Here is a 17,501-nt window from a genome sequence, read left to right on the forward strand (position 1 = left end):
TTCGGGTACATGATTGCTCAACAATTTGTTTGGCTTCGTATGTTAACTCTCTTTTCAGTCACTAGGTTCCAGATGCCATCAGGATGCTGGTGAGGCTTCCCTGGATTGAAGACCCCACCAATGTGTCCTGGAGCTCAGCTTCCCCAGAGACCCACCCTACTAGGGAAAGAGAGAGGCAGACTGGGAGTATGGACCAACCAGTCAATGTCCATGTTCAGCGGGGAAGCAATTACAGAAGCCAGACCTTCTACCTTCTGCAACCCACAATGACCCTGGGTCCATGCTCCCAGAGGGATAGAGAATGGGAAAGCTATCAGGGGAGGGGGTGGGATATGGAGATTGAGTGGTGGGAATTGTGTGGAGTTGTACCCCTCCTACCCTATGGTTTTGTTAATTAATCCTTTCTTAAATAAAAAAAAATAGCTGAGCAGTGCTGTTGTAAATAAATTCTTCTTCTAGCGTTTGCCCTTCTTCCGTAGCCAGTCAACAGCGTCAGGTTGAGTCTGATGTAAAGTTTCCAGACCTCCTTTGAATCTGGTGAGGTGGCAGTCGTTGACTATGTGGAACATAGTCTGTCTGGAGCCACAGGGGAAGTTCGGGTGGTCTCTGGCTCCCCAGCGATGGAACATAGCAGCGCACCAGCCATGGCCTGTTCGATACTGATTGAGAAGGGCCCAATCATAACGTGCTAGGTCAAAGCCGGATTGACGCTTGCAGGGGTCTGTGATGAGGAGTTTGTTCTTTACCTCAGCTGACTACCACCTCTGTTTCCAAGAGACTGGAACAGAGAAGTTCAGTGTAGGCATAGGGGACCAGATTGGGTGACGAGACGTCAAGCGTTGAACAGGGTGGGCGAAGATATCCGCGTATATTGGCAGGTCCGGTCGAGTGTAGAGGTGGGAAATGAACTTAGATGATGCCGCATCCCGACGAATATCTGGTGGGGCGATGTTGCTAAGAACTGGCAGCCATGGAACCGGGGTGGAACGGATGGTTCCAGAAATTATCCTCATGGAGGAATATAATTTGGAATCGACCAAGTGGACATGGGGGCTACGGAACCATACTGGGGCACAGTATTCTGCAGTGGAATAGCATAATGCCAGAGATGATGATCGTAGTGTGGAAGCGCTTGCGCCCCATGAGGAACTGGCCAGTCTTGCAATGATGTTATTCCTCGCGCCCACCTTTGCTGCAGTTTTTAGGAGATGCTCGTGAAATGACAGAGTGCGATCGAGAGTAACGCCAAGATAGACTGGCTGGGCTTCATGCTGGATTCTCGTATTGCCAAGCTGCACATTAACCTCACACAAGGCCGAGGCATGGTGTAGATGGAAAACAGATGATACCGTTTTTGCAGTGCTAGGGATTAGTCGCCATTTTTTACAGTCATCAGATATCAGAGACATGTCTTTCGTGAGTGTTTCCTCAAGGATGTCGAACTTGGATGCCTGAGTTGCACAGCAGATGTCATCGGCGTAGATGAACTTCCTTGAAGAAGTTTCTGGGAGGTCATTAATGTAAATATTAAATAGCGTAGGATCCAAAACAGAGCCCTGGGGGAGGCCACTTGAGACAAGTCTCCATCTGCTAGACTTGTCACCCAGATGCAAATGTAAATAAATAAATATAAATGTAAATAAAAATATAAATGTAAATAAAAATATAAATGTAAATAAAAATATAAATGTAAGTAAAATATAAAAAATATGAATGTAAAAATATAAATGTAGAAAATGTAAAAAATATAAATGTAAAAAATATAAAATATATAAATGTAAATAAAAATATAAATGTAAATCAAAATAAATGTAAATAAATAAATATCTTTAAAACAGCAAACTTGCCAAAAGCAATCTATAGATTCAGTGCAATCCCTACTAAAATCCCAATGACATATTTCAAGGAAAGTGAACAACTTATCAAAAAATTAGTGTGGAACTATAAGAAAAAAATATAAATAGAAAAAACTCTCCTGAGGGAAAAGAAGAAAAATGAAGGCATCACAATTCCTGACTACACTTTATGTTACAAAGCAATAGTAATTAAAACAGTGTGGTACTGGAACAAAAATGTATATAGGAACCAATGGAACAATATAGAGAGCCCAGAACTAAACCCACACATGTGTAGGCATATTATATACAATAAAAAGGCCAAAACTGCCCAATGGTGAAAAGAAAGTCTCTTCAACAAATGGTGTTGGGTGAATTGGATAACCATATGCAGAAAAATGAAACTAGAACACCACCTAACACCATGCACCAAAATTAGCTCAAAATGGATCAGAGATCTGGACATTAGGCCTGAAACTATAAAATTCATAGAAGAATGCATTGGTGAAACACTTCAGCACCTTAAAATTAAAGACATATTTGGAGACTCTATCCCATGGACAAGGGAAATAAAAACAAAAATGGGACTTATCAAATTGAAAAGCTTCTACACATCAAAAGAAAATTTCATAAGAAAATGCAGGAAGCAAATGAGAAAAGATATTCACACACTACACTTCAGATAAGCAGTTGATATCAAACATCTAAAAAGAATTCATACAACTTAACAAAAAGAAAAATAATGACCCAATGAAAAAGTGGGAAGATTATGAATAGATGGTTTTCTAAAGAAGAGATACACATGGCCCATGGACATATTTGGAAATACTTCAATTCACTCATTATTAAAGAAATCCAAATTAAAACTATATTGAGATTCTACCTCACACCTGTGAGAATGGACTCCATCAGAAGGGGTGGAGAGAGAGGGAGAGAGATAAAAGTGTTGGAAAGGATGTGGAGGGAATTCTGGAGGCATGGCTATAGAGTAGCAGCCACTGAGTTTTGCTCTCCTCAACCAACTAGGAAAAGCAACAAAAATCACCCGAAAACTCAACAAATATTACCAGAATCTCTTCAAACTTAACAACCCACAAGTGAGTACAGACTTCTGTAGCTTGTGGACAGAAAGGAAGTGATGGAGTGATTCCCAGAACTAAGAGGCCTCAGGAACAGCTGGAGCCAGACTGGCAGCTGAGGTGCACCACTTTCAGGTCTGGGTTAAAGAAAGAAAGGATGGTTTAAAAAAACAAAAAGCAAAGGATGTGGAGAGACAGGAACTCTACTACACTGCTGGTGGGAATGAAAATTGGTGCAGCCACTATGGAGAACAATATGGGGAATCCTTAAGCAAATACAACTGGAAATAAGTTATGATCCAGCAATTCTACTGCAAGGCATAAACCCAAAAGATATAATAACTCTGATCTGAAGGGATATATGCACTCCCATGTTATACTAAACTTATTCACAATAGCAAAAATCTGGAAACAACTAAAATGCCTTTTGACAGATGATTGGATAAAAATGTTATGGGGAGAGGAGGGCAAAGCCAAAATGGTGTCTTAGAGACAACACCTGGCTTGAGCTCTGCAAGGAGGATGCTTCAAAACTGGGAAATTCGAGTGAGAGTAGGAGTTCTGAGTCAGTAGTGGAGTAGGGGTACACTGGGTGGGCAGATAAGAACTAAAGAAGATCTCTTTCTACCTCTCTCTCTCTCCCTCTCTCTCCTTTCTTACTAATAAATAAATAGATATTTTTAAAAAACCAAAAAAAAAAAAAAGAACTAAAGAAGAGCCATATAATCCATATTTGGGCTGGAAAACAGGATGAAAAGGACAAAGGAAACAAGGATTTGGCTGAGAGTTTTCTGTTTTGTTATTTTGCTATTGCACCTCCCTCCCGAGAGATCAATCCCCCACACTGTCTACTCCTGTGAGGTAGGAACTCCTGTGAAGATAATTTCTTTATCACGAGTCCTAGATCATCAGAAGTGTCATTCAAAGGACAAGAACTAGGGTCTTTTTTTTTCTTCTAAGAAGCAAAGGCAAAGGCTGTCTCTATTTTTTTTTCCAAAGAAGTGAAGTCTCCAGTTATTTTTTTGAAGGGGGCTGGAGCTTTATCTGAGTGACAGAAAACCTGACCAATCAGAGCCTCAGTCTTGCCTGGGTTAGAGTACCAGTTTTCCTCAACTACCACTGAAGTTTGTCTGATAGTTGCTTCTTGTAATTGTCTATTTTAGCTTGGTTCAGGAAGGAGACAAGGCTGTGTGGAGCCAGTCTGGACTGGTTCAACCTGCAGACTGATTGTTAGGAATTTTTATTTAATAATAATAATAATAATAATAATAATAATAATAATAATAATAATATTTGTACTTGACTTTTTCCTTCTCTCCAGGTTGAGAAAAAATAGCTGTTGCTGGGAGTCAGGCGATAGCGCAGCGGGTTAAGCACACTTGGTGCAAAGCACAAGAACCAGCATAAAGATCCCGGTTCAAGCCCCTGGCTCCCCACCTGCAAGGGAGTCCCTTCACAGGCGGTGAAGCAGGTCTGCAGGTGTCTTTCTCTCCCCATCTCTGTCTTCCCCTCCTCTGTCCATTTCTCTCTGTCCTATCCAACAACAACAACAGCAATGACAACAATAACGATAAACAACAAGGGCAACAAAAGGGAATAAATTAAAATTAAAAAAATAGCTGTTGCTGTTTTTTCCATTGATAGGTGATTGGGTGTGCTACACACTGTGGGAAGAACATGCTCCTCTCTCTCTTTCCTCCACTTCTCTTTTTCTTTCCTTCTAGCTGATCTAAAAAATCACTTTCCTTTCATTGCTTTTTTCTTCTTTCCCCCCCCCTGCATTCACTGGCACTCATTTGTGAACTATCTTGTAGAAAAAGTCTCACTCAGAGTGGACTCTTTCTCCCTCCACTCTTTTTATCCAATGTCTCTCTCCTACTTCCTTCCCTCTGTCTTCCCGCTATGTCTAGAATTTTTAGTTGACAGCTTATTTCCATAATGGTCTATTCTTGCTTTCCTTTTTTCTTTCCTTTATTTTTGTATTGTCTGTAGAGTGAAAGTGTTGCTTGACTAACTGGTATTGGTTAAACTGCATTAATCTTTGCTTTGGTTGCTATTGTTCTACATTCTGATGTTTGTGACTTCATGTGTGAAAAGGCTTTAGTGTGGCTTATACTCACACAACATAACAACTGTTGGACAACAGGACAGAAAAATACAAACCACACCAATAAAAAAATATGGTTAAATTGTGAGCAAATAAAATTTCAATGGTGGCCTTGCATTGTTGAGCAAGTGGCCTCTGCCCGCCCCCTCCACGTCCACCGAGTGCTTCCGAGTCCTGACAGGGTTGGTGTTGGTGGCGCTGGAATGCTGAATATGATCCCCAGATCAGATCAAATCGATGGGGTTTGCAGTTAACAATATTTATACACCTTTCCCATATTAGGGAGCTACTCTCTTCTCTGATCCAGCTTTCTGGTCCTTTTCCTAGCCATGACATCATCACTAGATAATAACTTAGATCCACCTGCAAATCAGACTTCAGGCACAGGCAAAAACAAACAAACAAACAAAAACACTAGTATAGCTATAGGCCCTTTGAAATATAATTAAAATATTCCTACTAACTATCTACAAAATGGAGGACCCCCCCAACACTTCATCTGCACTATTCCAGCCTTTAGGTCCATGATTGTTCAACAATTTCTTTGGCTTTGTATGGTAACTCTCTTTTCAACCACCAGGTTTACAGATGCTACTAGGATGCGATCAGACTTCCCTGGACAGACAACCCCACCAATGTCCCTTGGAACTCCACTTCCCCAGAGCCCTTGCCCACTAGGGAAAGAGAGAGATAGGCTGGGAGTATGGATCGACTTGTCAACACCCAGGTTCAGCAGGGAAGCAATTACAGAAGCCAGACCTTAAACATTCTGCATCCCACAATGATCTTGGGTCCATATTCCCAGAGGGTTAAAAAATAGGAAAGCTACCATGGGAGGGGATGAGATACAAAGGTCTGGTGGTGGGAATTGTGTGGAGTTGTACCCCTCTTATCCTATGGTTTTGTCAATGTTTCCTTTTTATAAATAAAAAATTTTTTAAAAATAGGACCTGGTGGGGGTTGTATCGTTATATGGGAAGCTGGGGAATGTTATTCATGTACAAACTATTATACTTACTGTTGAATGTAAAACATTAATTCCCCCAATAAAAAAAAAAATCAGAAAAAAAATCTGACCACAGTGAATCAAGACAGGAGCCAAGAAAAAAATTCCAAGTAAACCAGAATCAACTATAAGTAAGGAAAATATCCAAACAATAGTTGACCTATTAATCACAGAAATGAGAACCGATATTGAAGAAAAGGCTACCAGAAATAGGGAAACAACAGATGAGACCCTAGGAAAATACTAGCTACCTGGAGGTAGAGAAATGAAAGCTGAAATAGCTGAGCTAACAAGCCAACTAGCAGAACAAGCTAATACTATAACTGAACTGAAGAAGGGATATAAGTGAAGGAAAAGCAGATTGACAAAAGCAGAAGATAGAATTGGCCAGACAGAGGATGAACTAGAGAAAACTAAGAAGGAAGTAAAAGAGCTAAAAGAGAGAGAGAGAGAGAGATTGAGAGACACTGAAAACAACTACAGAGACATAACGAATGATTTCAAAAGAAGTAGCATACACATAATTGGACTACCAGAAGAAGAAAGAGAGGAAGTGGAAGAAAACATCCTAAAAGAAATAATAGAGGAAAACTTCCAGCCCTAAACAACAGAAAGGACACCAAAATTCAAGAGGTCCAGAGAGTCCCAAACAGAATCAACCCAGACTTGAAGACACCAACACACATCATAGTTACAATGAAAAGAAGAACAAAGAACATATCCTAAAGGCTGCAAGAGAAAAACAAAAAGTCATGTATGGCTGAAAACCCATAAGACTATCACAATAGCTCCTAAACCAAATATAGGTGGGGACAAAGGAACTCATTTTCACTGCTGGTGGGAATGTACATTGGTCCAACCTCTGTGGAGAGCAGTCTGGAGAACTGATCTCTTAAAAGTGAATTCTACAAAACATTCAGGAAAGAGTTAATAGATATACTTTTAAAGCTCTTTCAAAAGATTAAAGAAACAGGAACACTCCCTTTCACCTTCTATGAAGCCAACATTACCCTGATACCAAAAGCAGGGACACAGCAAAAAAGGAAAACTACAGCCCAGTATCTCTGATGAACATAGATGCTAAATTACTGAACAAGATCCTAGCCAACAGGATATAGCAGTATAACAAAAAGACAGTTCATCACAACCAAGTGGGATTTATCACACAAATGCAAGGCTGGTTCAATATGTAAATCAATCACTCTCATTCACCACATCAATAAAATGAAAACCAAAAACCACATGATTATCTCAATAGATGCAGAGAAAGCCTTAGACAAAATCCAACACCCAATCATACTCAAAACACTACAACAAATGGGAATAGATGGAAAGTTCCTCAAGATAGTGGAATCCATATAGAGCAAACCTACAGCCAAAATCATGCTCAACACACAAACGCTGAAAGCATTCCTTCTCAGATCTGGAACTCGACAGGGCTGTCAATTATCACCATTATATTTCAACATAGTATGGGAAGTTCTTACCATATCAATCAGGCAAGAGAATAAAATAAAAGGAATACAGACTGGAAAGGAAAAGTCAAGTTCTCACAATTTGCAGATGATACGATAGTATACATAGAAAAACCTAAAGAATACAGCAGAAAGCTACTGCAAATCATTAGGCAATATAGCTAGGTGTTGGGCTACAAAATCAATGTACACAAATAAGTGGAATGTCTTTATGCAAACACTAAGTTCAAAAAAGAGGACATCCAGAAATCACTCCCATTCACAGTCACAGCAAAATCAATAAAATTCCTAGTAATAAACCTGACCAAAGAAGTGAAAGATTTGTATACTGAAACTGTTGAGTTGCTATTCAAAGAAGTAGGAATTGATACAAACAAATGGAAAGACATTCCATGCTCATGGATTGGAAGAATTAATATCATCAAAATGAATATTCTACCCAGAGCCATATACAAATATGTGACACCCATCAAAGTTCCACCAAGCTTATTTAAGAGAATAGAACAAAAGTTACAATAATTCATCTGGAACCAGAAAACACCTAGAATCACCATAACAATATTGAGGAAAGGAAGCAAAAATGGACGCATCACACTCCCAGATCTCCAACTATATTATAAGGCCATCATCGTCAAAACAGCCTGGTGCTGGAACAAAAATAGGTACACAAACCAGTGGAACAGAATTGAAAGCCCAGAACTAAACCCCCACACCCATGGACATCTAATTTTTGATAAAGGATCCCAAAATATTAAATGGAGGAAGGAGGCTCTCTTCAATAAATGGTGATGAGAAAACTGGGTTGAAACATGCCGAAGAATGAAACTCAACCACTTTATCTCACTATAAACAAAAGTCAACTCCAAATGGATTAAAGACCTGGATGTTAGACCAGAAACTATCAAATCCTCAGAGGAAAACATTGGCTGAACACTTTCCCTCCTAAAGGTCAGGTGCAGGTCTTCCTGGGGCTCTCTACCTCCCTAGCCACTGGAGGTGGAGACCAGGGCGGCCCCTGGAGGTCCTAGGGGGGCCATGGTGGTGAGGGTAGAGTGCATGGAGAGGAAATAGACAACCAGCTCTGGGAGAAGCTTCATGGATGACTCCATTATTGGAGGGTACAAGCAGATAGATATACCCAAAAGGTTTGAGAGAGGTTAAGATAATCTTTAGCCATACTCACAATGCAGAGTTAAATCTTGACCTGTCATATGTTTGATCTTAGCTGGGAAGTTACCATACAGGATCTGGTCATGAGCTCACAATGCATGGGTAGGCCTTTTTCTCTAAGGGTGGATTACAAACACCTGCAGGTGGGGGTGAGCAGTAGAAAAAAGCAGGACATTTGCAGTGGGTTTCTGGTTGAACATACACAGTAATTCATAGCTCTCATTCAAAGGGAATGGGGGAGGGGAGCATGTACAGGAAGGTATCCCATCTGGAAAAGCCCATGCATTAAAGTTCACGAGGTCAGGAGGACCAGCCTGCCCCTCAGAGAGAGGGGGCTCAGGGTCAACCCACTCAGACTCTCATGGAAATAAAGGCTTGGACTTCCCAGACAGTGGGCCCTTTCCTCACAGTCAGGGACATCTTTGATGATACAAACCCAATTTCAAGGAAGACTAAAAAAAAAAACAAATCAATGAGACTACATAAATTAAAGAGCTTCTAAACAGCAAATTAAACCATCGCCCAAACAAAGAGACCTCTCACAGAATGGGAGAAGATCTTCACATGCCATACATCAGACAAGAGGCTAATAACCAAACTTTATAAATAGCTCACCAAAGTTAGCAACAAAAAGCAAATGATCCCATCCAAAAATGGCAGAGGATATGAACAGAATATTCACTACAGAAGAGATTCAAAAAGCTAACAAACAAGAAAAACTGCTTCCGGTCACTGAGTGCCAGATAAAGTCAAATAATGGTGTTACTAAGATACCACCTCACTCCAGTGAGAATGGAATACATCAAAAAGGACAGCAGCAACAAAAGCTGAAGAGGTTGTAGTGACAAAGGAACATAATTCCTTCTAGCTCCATCCAAGATGGGTCAGAGAAGGTGGGTTCATTGTTCTTAATAGCTGCATAGTATTCCATTGTGTAAATATATACCAGCTTTCTCAGCCATTATCTGTTGTTGGGCACCTGGGTTGCCTACTATACTGTTGGTGGGAATGTAAATTGGTCCAACCTCTAGTGGAGAGCAGTCTGGAGGACCCTCACAAGGATAGAGATGGACCTTACATATGATCTAGTAATTCCTCTCCTAGGGTTATACCCCAAGGACTCCTTAATACCCAACCAAAAAGATATGTGTACACCTATGTTCATAGCAGCACAATTTGTAATAGCTAAAACCTGGAGGCAACCCAGATTTTGTTGGTTGAACGGTGTTAATATACACTCCTATTAATCTGTAGTCTCACAAATCACTATTTAATTAATATGAAAGTGAAATATTGATTTTATGTTTTAAACATTTTGATTCATAGATCAATCTATGCACTTAAGAATTCAAACTTGTAATCAGACTGAATTTTAACAGTGGGCTCAAATTGTTAATACATTTCCAAAAATAACTTTTTCTTTTGAAATATTGACTCTCCTATAAACTTAGACCAGGAGAACAAAGTGGTGGCATTACTTTATAAGTACAGCATCAAACAACATAAATTATGGTGAGGTTCTGTATGATACAGCAAATCCTAACAATGGGATCTTCAACATTAATCCAATTGCCAAATAATTTGATTATGGTAATAACTATCTATTGCCTTTTTAAACCCTAAGATAGCAGGAACTTTCTGCTTCCTCTGTAAAGCCCATAGTTCTCCCAGTCCTGGAACCTCTAGGGTGGGGCTCACTTTCATGCATGCTTCTCTCAGTTCAAACCAACTGACACTGCCTTTGCTGATCCCAACCTAATCAATGCAATGAGTACCACCTCTGCATGCTTCACTTCGGACTGTGTCCAGAGACAGCAGTTGTGGAATGTCAACCCTTCAACCTCTTTACTCGGGTGAGATCTTTCCTTTCTGATAGGACTCCTTAATGCCATTCCTGTTGGTTCACTTCCTAACAAAGCTCCAAAACCTAGATACAGACCACATCTCACTTGATAGGGCATATGTACACATGTATCCATAAGTTAGGGGAAAATATATACCTTCAAGAAAAAAGATGCCATAGTTTGCAGTTAGTCAATAAATGCATCAACCAAGCGCAAAGACCTAAAAAAGACAGCATAAAGTACCTAATGAAATAGTTTCTCCTTACACCTAGACACCCTCTTCACCTACTTCCTACACTTCCCTCACTCACTCCAAAGCTAACCTTGTCAAAGTAAGGACTACAAAAGCTGAATAAGGGCAAGAGACTGGCATACTTTAATGATGACTTTTTAGTCACTACAAGCCCACCCTATCACCTGGGGCCCTAGTTGGGGAATCCTAGGATTCCCACACAGACATGATGGGCATATACCTCAAATAGATCAATCTCTCCACTGTCACTGGTAATAGGCCCCTCTGTGGGCCCCCATAGGACCTTTCCCTCAATGTGAATCAACAATGGTAGGAAATGTTTCATCCTCCAAAGGGAGGTTGGATAACAAACTCTACTTACCACCTGAGGAAGATGGGTCCTGAAACTGTTGCAACCTGGAATGTTCCTGTTATGACCACAGAATGAGAGCTCAGACCTACTGGGATGCAGTAGTTACAAAGGCTCCCTTGTTGAATATAGGCCCCAGATCAAATTGATGGGGTTTATATCTAACAATATTTATACACTTTTCCAATAATTAGTAACTACTATCTTCCCTTATACAACTTTCTAATCCTTTTTCCAACTATGACACCATTTCCCCAGACAATAATGTGGGTCCACCTGTGTATTAGATGCCAGGCTCAGGCAAAAAAATTGTAAAGTCATGGGCCCCTTGGAATATACCTAAAATAGACCTACTAGATTTTTCCAAAATAGAGACCCCAAATCTTCAGCTACCATATTCCTGTTTAGGTTCATGATTAGTCAACAATTTCATTTGCATTATATCTTAACTCTTTTTCAGCCAACAGGTTCCAAATGCTAGCGTGATGCCAACCTGAATTCTCTGGGCAGACGACCCCACCAATCTGTCCTGGATCCCTGCTTCCCCAGAGCTTTGCCCCAGTAGGGAAAGAGAGAAACAGGATGGGAGTATAGATTGACTTGTCAATGCCTGTGTTTATCAGGGAAGCAATTACAGAAGCCAGACCTTGCACCTTCTGCACCCCATAATGACTCTGAGTCCATACTCCCAGAGGGATAAAGAATAGGAAAGCTATAAAGGGATGGGATGGGATATGGAATTCTGGTAGTGGGAAATGTGTGGAGTTGTACCCCTCTTATCCTATGGTCTTGTAGGTGTTTCCATTTTATAAATAAGAAATTCATAAAAAAAACTTTATGAGACATATGCTCAACGGAGATTTATTCAGCGATAAAAAGATTATATTGTGTCCTTTGTGACAAAGTAGAGGGAAATAGAGATTATTATGCTTATTGAAGCAAGTAAGCAGGTAAGGTCAACTGCAGAATGGTTTCACTAATATGTGGAATACAGAGAACTGAACATATGAATGTGAAAAGAAAAGATGTCAACCTATCAGACTGTGGGAGAACTATAATGGTTATTTGTGGGGTTGGGGATGAGGAAACAGACCTTTGGGGACAGGAGTGGTGAAGAAAATAGAAAAAAAAAGATTTACTATAAACAATTACTCAATAAAGCTGTTTAAAAAAAAACTAACAGAAAAGAACATTACCTGAAACTGCAACAAGATGAGACTAGGACTACTTTGAGAATCCACCAAGTGACGGGTGAGTGCAAACACATGAGGCCATGGACAGAGAGGAGCCTAAGGAGAGATTCCTGGGGCTACTCACAAGCAGCTGGTAACATTCAGGCAGTTTGCCAGTTGAGGCACCATATCCAGTCTGTTTTACCAACAAAAAGACTGCTGAAGGGAGGAGAGGATTCCTCCCTAAGGCTCATCAAATATAACTGTGAGTCTCCATTCCTACTGATCCTTGGAGGCTGGAGCAGAGTAGGGAGGTCCTGTGCTGACATCAGGGGCCAGAAAACTGACCAGGAAACTCAGGACAAGATATACACCCCAGTGGCCTAGAGGTGGGGGCTATATAATGGGAGACTTTCCACATTGTTCTCCTGATGAGAAAATGGAGAATAATTGCCTTAGAATGCATAGACTATAAACAGGACTTGTTTAGTGCAGCCCAGCTTGACTCTGGCAGAACAGTTAAATTGGGACCAAGACTTTGGATCCTTGGGTTGTGGGAGTTTCTTTGCATAACCACTGTGCTATCTCTCCCCAACCTGATTTATCTATTGGTCAACAGTGAGTGATTAACCTAAAAAACCTACTTATTGTTAAAAAAAGCACTCAGTCTCCCATAGCCTACAGGGGAGAAAAATGAACAAAAGAGGTTATAACAGCCACTGTGCTTCAACTCAGGGATTGGGATAATATTGAAACAACAATTTTCACAACTGTGAACTCTTTAAGTACCTTACTTAGACACAAGTCAGTACAGGCAAGAGTAATCAGCAGATTGAAAAGTACTGAGAGAGGTGAGAGAGGGACCTCATAACACAGCATATGCAATGCTTAAACCAAGAAGAAACATTGGAGAAATGAACCTGTACAAAATCCCATATAACCCCTCTGCCCCCAAAAGGTAGAAGCACATAAGAAGTAGAACAAAATCCAAACACTAATTGAGGCATTAGTCACAGGAATGAGGAAAGAGCTTGAAAGAATTGTCATCAGAAATGAGGAAACAACAAATGACACTCTGAAAGAAAATACAAACTATCTCAAAGTAATTAGAGAGCTGAAAGCTAAAATAGCTGAGCTAAGAACACAACTGGCTGAACAAGCTAATATAGTATCAGAACAGAGTAAAAAAAAAGCTGAGTTACAGTAAACAACAGAGAGCAAGAATAGAATAAATGAGGCAGAAAACAGAATTAGAAAGATTGAGATGAATTAGAGAAAACTAAGAAAGTAGAAAGAGATCTCAGAGATTAAGAGATACTGAAAACAAAAATATAGACATATGGCATAACTTCAAAAGAAGTAATATATATATTATAGGCCTACCAGAGGAAGAAAGAGAGGATGGGAAAGAAAGCATTCTATAGGATATAATAACTGAGAACATCTCCAGTCTAATATAAAAAACACAATGGTTCAAGAATCCCAGAAGATCCCAAACAGAATTAACCCAGTCTTAAAGACACCAAGAGACATCATATTTAGAATGAAAAAGAATAAAGATAAATAAATGATTATGAAAGCTGCATGAGAAAAACAGTCAACTTCAGAGGAAAACCCATAACATTAGCAGCAGATTTCTCCACAAAAACACTAAAGGTCAGAAGAGAATTGCAAGGTATTTATTGAGTACTCACTGACAAAGGCTTTCAACCAAGACTAGTATATACTGCTAGACTGTCATTCAGACTAGATAGAGGCATAAAAACCTCAGACAAGCAACAATTGAAGGAATCAACTATCACCAAGCCTGCCCTGAAAGAAGTTTTGAGACGTCTCATATAAACAACCATAAACATTCCATATATCAAAACATTATAAAAATCTACAATAATGGCATTAAAATATCTTCAATCTATAATATCAATAAATGTCAAATGCCTGAATTCACCTTTTAAAAGGCACAGAGTAGGAAGATGGATCAGAAAACACAAGATACCCCAACCATATGTTGTCTGTAGGAATCCCACCTGACTCAACAAGATAAACACAGACACAGAGTGAAAGGATGGAAAACTATCATACAAGCCAATGAACCACAAAAAGAGGAAGAAACAGCTATTATCATATCTAACATGATAAAATTTAAATGAAATGAAAAAAGATAGGGATGGACATTAGTTTGTGCTCAGAGGATCAGTCAATCAAGAGGACTTAATGATTATTAACATCTATACACCCAATGAGTGGACATCTAAATATATCAAACATCTACTGAAAGAGCTATAGCAATATATTAACAGCAACACAGTAATAATAGGGGACTTCAACTCTCTCAACTTGACAGATCATCCAGGCAGAAAATCAATAAAGAAATGAGAGTACTAAATGAAAAGATAGATAAGCTAGAACTTTTGGACATTTTCAGAGTCATTAGTCATTTACCCCAAGAAACTTGAATACACATTCTATTAAAGTCCACATGGGCCATTCTCAAGGATAGACCATATGTTAAGACACAAACACAGCATCAGCAAATTCAAGGGCATTGAAATCATCCCAAGCACCTTCTCAGACCACAGTGGAAATAAATAACACTTAACAATAAACAAAAAAAAATGTAAATGTCCCAAAATGTGTAAACTCAACAGTTTACTACTTAACAACTACTGGGTCAAAGAGGAAATTAAGGAAGAAATCAAACTGTTTCAAGAGTCGTTGAAAATGAAGACACAAGCTATCAAAATATTTGGGACACAGCTAAAACAGTACTTATTATAGCAATATAAGCACATGTTCAAAAACAAGGAAAAGCTCAAATAAAAAACCTGATTGTACACCTTAAAGAAGAAGAACAACAACAACAACCACAAAGGAACCTTAAAGCACCAAAAGGACAGAAATAACTAAAGTTATGGCAGAAATAAGTGACATTGAAAATAAAAAACCTCATTTTTATCAATAAAAATTTTAAAATATAATAATAATAAATAAATAAAAATACAAAAAAGAAGACAACCATAAAAACATCAATGAAGCTAAATGTTGGTATTTCAAAAGAGCAAATAAAATTGACAATAATTTAGCCATACTCACAAAATAAAAAAGGGAGAAGACTCAAATAAACTGAATTGTAAATGAAAGAGGAGATATCACAACAGACACCACAGAAAAACTATGTGTCATGTAAGGCTTCTATGAACAATTATATGCCACAAAGCTATTTAACCTGGAAGAGATGGACAAGTTCTTAAATACCTACAATCTTCTAAAATTAAATAAAGAGGACCTAGAAAATATGAACAGGCCAACCATAGCCAAGGAAATTGAAAATTGTCAAAAACTTTCACAAGGTTCCAAGACTGGAGGAAATATAGGCTCTATAGTGGAGATGTGAGAGGTTCCTGCTGTCTTAGGGTTCAAAAAGACAATGGATAGTTAATGTTATCATCACATTATTTGGTAATTGGGTTAACTTTGAAAAGTCCTTTTGTTAGGGTTTGCTGTATAGTACCCTGTATCTTATATAGCTGTGCCACTGGTTGCTTCTGATCTACTTGGTCTAGGCTTTTGAGAGAGTCCGCATATCAAATACACAGCCTATATATTAAAAAGACTCAGTCTGTGTTTTAAAAACTTCAAGACACTGGGGAATGTTATGCATGTACAAACTATTGTATTTACTGTTGAATGTAAAACATTAATTCCCCAATAAAGAAATAAATTTTTTAAAAAAACTTCGAGACATACAATTAATTTCCCCCCTCATATTAATTAACTAGTGATTTATATGACTACACTTCACTAGGAGTGTACATAAACACCATTCCCACCACCAAAAGACTGTGTACCATCCCAGCCACCCACCCCCACCCCTACCGGCCCAGGAAGCCTCATGTCCACCCTCCCCCTCACCACAGGGTTTTTACTTTGGTGCCCTACTTTCAATTTAGTCAGATCCTGCTATTAGTTTCCCTTTCAGATCTTCTCTCTCAACTTCTGTTGATGAGTAGGATCATCCTATACTCATCTTTATCTTTCTGACTTAGCTCACTTAACATAATTCCTTCTAGCTCCCAATCCATATCAAATAATATTGCATCTGCCGATAGCAACCTAATCAATGCAACAATTGCCACCTCAACATGCTTCAGCTCAGACTGTGTCCAGAGACTTCAGGTGTGGAATGACAACCCTTCAGCTTCATTACTCGGGTGAGACCTTTCCTTTCATAGTATACTCTAATTCCATCTCAGGTGGATCACTTTCTAACAAAGTCCCAAAATCTACATATAGAACAGATTCTGTGAGAGAGAGCATATGTTCACATGTATCCATAAACTAGTGCAAAATATATACCTGAAAGCAGAAGTACACTAGAGTTTGCAGTGAGTACCCCCCCCCCAATCACTTCCTCTCCACTATTCCAACCTTTGGGTCCATGATTGCTCAACAATTTGTTTGGCTTTGTATGTTAACTCTCTTTTCAGTCACCAGGTTCCAGATGCCATCAGGATGCTGGCCAGGCTTCCCTGGACTGAAGACCCCACCAATGTGTCCTGGAGCTCCGCTTCCCCAGAGACCCACCCTACTATGGAAAGAGAGAGGCAGACTGGGAGTATGGACCAACCAGTCAACGCCCATGTTCAGTGGGGAAGCAATTACAGAAGCCAGATCTTCCACCTTCTGCAACCCACAACGACCCTGGATCCATGCTCCCAGAGGGATAGAGAATGGGAAAGCTATCACGGGAGGGGGTGGGATATGGAGATTGGGTGGTGGGAATTGTGTGGAGTTGTACCCCTCCTACCCTATGGTTTATTTAATGTATCCTTTCTTAAATAAAAAATAAATTAAAAAAAGAAAAGACACAGTAATTAAAATGTATAAGCTATCCCAATCAACCAGTCATTTAGTTAATTCTTAATATATATATATATATATATATATATATATATATATATATATATTAATAAACCTAAAATCAAAAAAAACTTTCCCAAGAACAAAAGTCCTAGACCAGATGGTTTTACAAATGAATTTCACAAAATTTTCAAAGAGTTAATACATCTATTTTTTAAACTCTTTCAAAGGATGAAGACACAGGTATACTCCCTTCTAGCTTCTATGAAGCCAACATGACGGTGATACCAAAAGCAGATAGGGATACAACAAAAAAGGAAAATTACAGACCAATATCACCAATATCATAAA

The sequence above is a fragment of the Erinaceus europaeus genome, chromosome X, assembly GCF_950295315.1.
Source record: "Erinaceus europaeus chromosome X, mEriEur2.1, whole genome shotgun sequence".
Lineage (NCBI taxonomy): Eukaryota > Metazoa > Chordata > Mammalia > Eulipotyphla > Erinaceidae > Erinaceus > Erinaceus europaeus.